Source organism: Halyomorpha halys, unplaced genomic scaffold (genome assembly GCF_000696795.3).
Source record: "Halyomorpha halys isolate HHAL.00 unplaced genomic scaffold, Hhal_1.1 Scaffold349.1, whole genome shotgun sequence".
Classification (NCBI taxonomy): Eukaryota; Metazoa; Arthropoda; class Insecta; order Hemiptera; family Pentatomidae; genus Halyomorpha; species Halyomorpha halys.
Window position 1 is genome coordinate 903,261 of NW_027109825.1, and position 8,605 is coordinate 911,865.

General features: G+C 26.5%; 2 non-coding genes across 2 annotated transcripts; both read right to left on the bottom strand.

Annotated features, from left to right (window-relative positions):
* Nucleotides 1-642: 642 nt before the first annotated feature.
* TRNAW-CCA (transfer RNA tryptophan (anticodon CCA)) lies at nucleotides 643-714 on the bottom strand. The gene has a single exon. It is a non-coding gene; the product is annotated as a tRNA-Trp (tRNA).
* Nucleotides 715-4,980: 4,266 nt separating this feature from the next.
* On the bottom strand, nucleotides 4,981-5,053 carry TRNAR-ACG (transfer RNA arginine (anticodon ACG)). The gene has a single exon. It is a non-coding gene; the product is annotated as a tRNA-Arg (tRNA).
* Between the last annotated feature and the right edge of the window lie 3,552 nt (nucleotides 5,054-8,605).

Here is an 8,605-nt window from a genome sequence, read left to right on the forward strand (position 1 = left end):
TTTAATAAAAAATTGTAAAAATAAAAATATGTATTAGACTAATATGCATTTAAATCAAAATAAAAACGATTTCAGGGTAACAAATATGCACAGAATAATATAGTTCTAAAAATCCAATTAGTTAACTGGTATTAGAAATAGAAACAATTAATAATTAAACCAGAGAAAATAAAAGGTATAGCAAAAATAATTATACAGTATCGGATCAATAAATTGTTTTTTTGTTTTTTTCAGTAATTTGCTAGTATAAATAAACTACAACTATAGTATCAGCAAGTATTTGAAGTTTGTTTGTTTTTGTTTAGTGGCGTAAAACTGGTCATCAATGCCATTAATTTCTTATTTATTTTTTTATCATTATCTCTAAGAGTTTTGAAATATTGAGTTTAATCCTAAGCTATTGAGGTGTGACGTGAAATACGGATATTCCTGGTATTTTATGAAGAATTTTTAATAATGAGGTGTAAATAAATAAATTGGTACAAATACAGTAAGTAATTAGTAATAAATTATGTTTATTATCTTCTAACAATTATTGTTAATGTTGGGAAAAAAATTCAAAATAATTTTCAAGATTCAAAATACATACTTGAGGTGTTTTATTTCTAATATATATTAAATCATTTTAAAAAAAAAATTCTATGACCCCGACGTGATTTGAACACGCAACCTTCTGATCTGGAGTCAGACGCGCTACCGTTGCGCCACGAGGTCTTGATAACCACTCACCGGATAAGTACTCAACAGGCACAGGTTATGTTAAGAAAAATATTTATTCTTGTTTCTTTTTTTTCAGAATTCTGTTGAACACATAAATCATTTAAGGGGTTAAAACTTTATTTATTATCGTAATTATTTTTAAACAGTGATTTCACAGGATTGTCGATTACACAATAATTCCCAAAGGAATGGTTGAAATTGGAACAATTCACAATGAAATGTTAATTTTGAATGGTCAAAGTAAGTATTAGAAAAAAGTTGTATTTAATGAAATCCCAAATAAAATAATATAAAGTATATTTATTATTATTAGCAATTCATATTTATTGTATTTTATTAATTAGTGCTCATGACTATTTCAGTAAAAAATATTCGATAAAACAATAAGAAAATACCAGTTCATCGAATCGTTCATTTTACAGAACAGTGAAACACCTTTGTAAGTTATCGTTTCCTTATTTATAATATTTACTTTCGGTTAAATGTTCCTTCCTCAGTTTATTTTTATGAAGCAGGTATACAAAATATCATAATGATCAAAATCATTTTTAGTCGAGATGTAAATTTTATACGAAGTTCTATTTAATAAATGATCTAGATGTGTAGTTTAAATGGAAGAGAAATAATGAAAAAACTCATGATGATTAATCAACTTATTTATTTATAAAAAAAAAATTTCATATAAAATGAGTTTTGATTCTAAATCAGAGAAAATAGCAATAAAATTAAGGGATTAGGCAAAAATTATGATTAATTACAACTAGACATTAATCATAAAACCCTGCACTGCGTTCCACAAAATTTTAAAGCAAGCTGTAAATTGTTAAATTTAAATTTCCATTCTTGGCTAAAGGACCACATGATGGTTATTTGGGTGACTTAATCATCTACAGAACATGGCCCATTCAGCAAAAACTGGCTGAATCATGAATAAATGTTTTTAGTAATGAATCAACAAGATAGAATGAAGCATCATTATATACATAATGATGTAATAACAGGAATTTATTATTATACAGTATAATTAATTTAAATAAAGGAAGATTATTGTATAACTGAATTGTTACTTAATTTTAATTCAATCTATGACCATATTTTTTTTGTTTTTATTCAATTTTTTTTATATAAATATTGAATATTTATTTAAGCCATATATTTTACAGTATTATGATTATTATTTAAATGATTAATTTTTAAATTATATTTAAGAATAAAAGAAAAGATGGTTGTGTGCGTGGTCAAGAAAGAAACAAACAGTGAGGTAAGTTTCGTGACCAACTCTTTAATTTCATTTATCGTCAACCATGGTTTCATAAATATAATTTGTGATTATATCATAACTATGTACTGTATAAACTGTACATAATTCCTGAAAATAAATATAAATAAATATTTTATGGTAGATTTTTCATTTTCTTAGGATTACAGTTTCTGTTTTAAGTTATTAAAAATATATAAAAATTTTCTACATAGCTATTTTTATAACTAACAGAAATATAAGAAAAAATAGGACTAATTGTAAAAAAGGTTTATTTTTATTTTTACATACTAAAAAGTTATAAATATTATAAAATAAACTTATTTGTTTTATTTTCAACAAAAAATTCTAACTACTTTTTATCTTCTGGACGTTTCGAACATTGTGTCCTATTCATGTAATAGATAGTATGTATCTAGTTAATTTACGAATCATTATATTAGATGAAGTTAGATCTTACAACCTCTACATTCACTTTTAAGTTTACATTATTCACAATTATATAAACATACTGTATACAGATAAAAATCACTATATAAATTCAGAAAAATAAATTATTTTTACATTTTTTTGTTTTATATCCTATATTAAAGGGATTTGTTCTTATTATTAAAAGTTGTCATATCTTTAGTCATGAAATTTATGTTTTACTAAATATTTTTTTAAAATAAATTATAATATAAATATATTGTTTCAATTTTTAATTATAACTATTTTTTTTTTAACTTCCATTTACATATCAATCTCTTGCATATTGGACTATGCTCATTTATTTATTTGAAAGGGTTTAGCCTATTTGTCCTTGAAAAGAAAACAAATAAGTAAAAAATATTTCATACCCTTCGCCAAAGATAAAACAATGAAAATAAAATTAATGTAAATCTCAATTTTAAAAATAAAATACTGCAAATATCAGATGAAACTTATCTAGTACATTAAAAATACTAACTCAAAAAAACAAAACAACATATTATAGAAGATAAGAAACTTTCAAGAAAATGAAAACCAAAATAGTGTGAATTTTTTATAATAGACAAAGGAAGTGAGTAGAAATCAAAGTGACAATTCTTGTGATTCATCGATGTCACAGCTAAAATTAAAGTTTAAAAAAAAATCACTTGAAATTCCACACAACCGTGCTTCAAATGTACACATTGGTCCAAGGATGACAAAATGTAATGTAGTAAATACTTCAATTTTATGACAATTTTGGCTATCATAAATTTCATATATCAAGTTTTTTTATATATTTTAAATTTCGATATTATACAATATAGACATATAAATAAGGAGGTAAAAAAAAATAGCCCACAGGCAAATTGATATATCCAAAGAGATAATGCCTGATATAGAACATTGGTTTGAGTTAAAGAGACAAGTGAATGCATCAGTAGTGAAGGGCATTATTTAAATAATGTTATACAGTAAATGTTAAATTATATGTATATACATAACAATATTTCACCATATAATTGACAAAATGAGGTAAAATAGATTATAAGATTTTAATTGTACACATATAATATACAGAAAAAAGTTTTTGATAATATTAAGTTAATTGTTGCAATTGTAGGATACAAGTACATGAGCATGGGATACACCTGAAATGTTAAACAAAAAATATAGAATAGTATTATATTCTAAATGGAAATTTTTTTCACGTGATCATATTAACAATTTTTTTTGTGTGTGTGGTAGTTTGGATTACATTTAGACTAAATGAAGTTACCATCAGAAATATTATGTTGCTCTTTTATTATTAAATAATAACTACTGTATTGGATTCCTATCTCATTTTATTGTAATAAACAAATGAAAGTTGACCAAATTATCTTGGTCTATAAAACAATGGTTACTATGTTTACCAATAACAATGGTATAAAACATGAAAGCACCAAAGAGGTAAAACAAAAACTTTATTCATTCATAAAAACAAAAACATCAAGTTTGATTTAAAATAATACCTTTATGTATCTGACTCCCTGTTGATTTGGAAATAGCTGAAGTTTTCAGCTAACATGTCAAATGTTAGAAAAACAGTAATAGTCCAAAAACATTTATGTATTTATTATCATACTGTCTCCTAGTAACACAGAGACGATGCTATATGATTAAACCATAGTTCTGCTAAACATATTTAATATAAAAGAAACTCCACAGAAGGTATAGATCAACTGCTGAGATTAAAAGATTTCGAACACCAAAGTCTCTAAAATAATAGTAAACAATAAACAACCAAAACATTACCAATTCGAGGATCAGAACAGAAAAATCAAGATCAAATATATGCAGATAAAATATTATACCTATCACACCAACAAAAAAGACGGATCATATTTGTATATTGATGTAGCATGAATATTCAAATAGCATCAACATGATATACATTAACAAGGTTTAATAACAAAAAAATATATTCTACTTTTTAAATCTAAGGGCTTTTAGGGAAAAACAAAAATATATTCAAACCAGATAAAAAATTGTTGAATTTGATTAGGATTAATACATTTTAACATGATGTATAATACTAGCATTCACATTATGGTGCCAATATTATAATTATGTTGTAATCTTAGCATTAATATGCTTGCCTTCCTATAATATTTAGGAGAAAATAAAAATAGCTACTACACAACATTTCAAATTGTGAATTTCATTTTAAAAGTTTAAAATAGTTTGAAATGGAATTTATAATATTCAAGGTTACATGTTTCATAGTGATACAATTCAAACAAAAAATCTGGTGTGGCGTATGCATTACACAACTTTCCCTAACCATCCTACGGGATATATTTTCCAATAAACAATAACTAATTGTAATAAAGTTTAAATCCCTACAGGATTTAAGTGTTGGTATTAAGGATAATATAGAAGAAAACAGTTATACAAATTTATTCGATTATAATTTAAAAATATTTTTAAATCAATTATATCTAAACCAAGTCCCTAACTAATATAAAACATTCTCAGTAATTAATTGCTAAAACTAAAAAAAAAAATCACGACCCTGCCAGGATTCGAACCTGGAATCTTCTGATCCGTAGTCAGACGCGTTATCCGTTGCGCCACAGGGCCGACGTCAGTTTCAGTAAAAAGTTGGATATTTACCAATTTTTTGTGTATTTTTTCATATTAGTTTTTTTGTAAAATAAAAATATATTTAGGAAAACGAGCAATTCAAATTTTTTTTTTTATTCATTTTATTTCAATGTTGCAGGTGTGGTTTGTTTACGAGTAAATGCTATAAATAAAACTTAATATATGCAGATGATGAAATAGCAACTGATCAGAAATAATCAATATAGCGGAAAACGGAAAGGGCGAGTTATAAAAAAAAAATTAATTTGCATGGATTCGAACTGATAATAAATCTAAATATTTTATTATTAAAAACAAAAAAAAAACTATTAGCACTTAATTACGGACTGGACTAGATCGAGACATAACAAACTGCTAAGGTTATTAAATAATTCAAAACATAAATATTTAAATATAAATTTAGAATCTATGATAAAATAATAAATAACATTATAAAATAATTGATAACTTTAAAAATGCAATACTCAGTTTAAATTTGCTTTTCATTGTACGAAGTATACTTAAAAAGAAAATTGCCTAAAGGTTGAAAACTTCGAATAAAAATACAATTTTTAAAAAATATATTTATTTTAATCTTGGACGTTTCGGGGATAATGCTCTATATTATTGATCAAGTAAAATAATTTAGTTGTAAAACTTATATACTGACAATTTTAACGTATTACATAAGTACAATATAATTTTAAAATATTCTTTTATTTATTAATTGCCTTCTTTATTTATTACCAGAAATGAAACTAACAAATTGTATAAAATTTTAGATTCACTGTTTTAAAATCAACAGTGAATTATACTGAGTGGGACACAGTAACCCCAAAACATCCAAGAATATAATAAATGTATGTATTTAAAAAATGTATTTTTTGCTTTTAAGCAATTATAATTTTGAAAAAAAATTAATAACTATAATTAATTTAATAACAGAATGAAGGAATTATGTTTGTCTTTCTCATTCATCAATTCCTCTTACCCGAATTTCAAATCCCACATAAATACTCTTTGATCTTACTACTAATTCCATGCCCATAATACCGTATTTTCTTGCTCAAAAGTCGCTCTAACACCTCTTTTACGAAATCTATAAACAATTTTCTTAACCTTATGACGACTATATCCAAACATCTTAAATCCAAATTATATTTTTTTTTTTGCTTTCAAATTCCAAAAATTCCTTATCAACTTAAAAATCCGTAAAAATATAGAAAAAATCCACTACCTCAACCAAAAATTTCCTCTTTAACCCGTACTCTAGGACCCAATATGAGCAATACACATTTTAAAATTTGCCTTTCCGTATCTATTTCTCCATTTTTACTATAAACCGGTCACACAAATACAACAGCTCATCTTCAAATTTAATAATATCTACCAACGATCTCTAGTTGATAAAATTTACCGAAAGATAAAATTTTACCCAAAGATGACGACAAATGTGTCAACATTTCTTCTTCTGACATTCCTTCCAATGACTGCAAATTATCCTTGAACTGCTCACCGATAAAGGTATAATGTATAAAATGACAATTTTTATGATAAATAAATGTATATACTTACTAATGTTCAATAATTAAATTTTAAATTACATAAATTTTAAACAATATAAATATTCGTGTTTAATTGACCGAGCACAGAAAATTCCCATAATATAATTGACCAGCTAAATGAGTCACCATTTGAGTATAATATACTTAATCTATAGTTCAAGTATCATCAAGAATTTTATGTAACTTAAGATGAATTTTCATAAGTTCAATGGGAACAATCTTATCTTGAAAAACGTTTTTCAAGATAACTACTAAGGAATAATTATCTCAGAACCATATAATTATCTCATTAAAGTTATTATCGTGAATAATGTAAGATCTGAATAACAAAAATTGAAATATTATATTATAGGTATAATACAGACTATTCATAACTCTTAATTATATAATCTGTGATAGTGAGTATTAGAAGTCGATACCAGTTGCCTTATGTTTTAATAATGAATAATTGAAACTATTCTATATTAACACAAAACCACAATGGATACAAAGCAATTGTGAATATAGAGTTAACAAAAATAAAAAAAATAATAATAATTTTCCTATATTTTATATCTTGGTTAATGGTTTAATCGATATTTGAGGTCTATATTACTTAATATGCAGTGCCTTCTTGATACAAAGGGCTCACTACCAGAGCGATCTATGTGGCCACCCAACTCCTCAACTGTTGCATTACTTAGATCAAGCAGTGATCAATTTTGGCCATATTATTCAACCTATAAAATAGCATGTTACAATTTTGTTTACAGTTTTCTCATCTGACGGGAGAAGAGAACTATCCCTTCTTCAGGGAGTTCATCTAAGGGTGGAAGAGAGTAGTGGGACCAAAGGACTTTACGTTCGGAAGAGCTCGACCACCTGAGAATGGCGAAAAAGATGTAAACATATACTGAAACCACGAGAGCTGGACCAGGCACACCCTCTTATTTTCGTTACCACCATATTCTTCGGTGTACACTGGATAACTGTTCGGAATCAAACGCGCTGATTGCAAGATTCCTCTAAACTGCCCCCGCTCGGTCATCTGTTCTGACTCGGAATCTGCCCTGAAACCTTTACAAAATCCATTTTCAACACACCCATTAATAATAGAGTTGAAGCAGCATTTGAAAACTTTGAACAACATGGGTTGTAGGGTCTTGTTTTTATGGCTGCCAGGTCATTGTGGGATCACTGGGAATGAAAAGGCAGACTCGCAGGCAGACTAGCTATAAAGATGGTTCAAGTCGTAACATTATCAACATGCAAAGATTTCTTGGATCAAGGAATTGGATGGTAAGAGTGGCAAGACGAGTGGTTCATCACGAGAGACAAAAAGTTAAGAATGGTTCAAGAGGCAGTGAAACGTCCAACCAGAAACTTGAATCTGCTACAGAGAGATGTTGTATTAAAATGGCTCTAGTGATTTTAATTGAACTCGGTATATTAATGTACAAATCCTTTCCAGCAAAGGAAGAAGTGTAGTCGTATTTTTTTTATTTATTCCCGACTAGGACCTATTGAGTGAGAAGTGGAGTCACGTACTACGTCACGTAGGACTTGATACGTGACTATGGTCAGGCCTGTCTGTGCATTTCGAAACGTCCTATCTTTAGACCTTCCTATATCTATTTATTACTTTTTTATATATTTATCAACTATATTTTATTTATATTACCTTTTTTTTAAATTTTATATTTCTTATCTATACTTATTTTATTTTATTTAAGTGTTTCCACCATTAGGGCCATTTACACTGGGTTTACAAAGTTAGTAGATTACAATTGACATGTTCAGAAAGTTACAATTACTAATTAAGAAAGTTACAAATTTACAATTACAAAGTGAGAAAGTTAAAAATTTACGATTTTTTCACGGTCTCAATACTTCCGCATACTATAGGGTGTTTTTTTAAGCCCGATAGAACTTGAAATTGTAAAAAATAACACAAAAAATTAAATTGTAATCAAATTTTTTTTTTTATTCGAAAGATCAATACGTG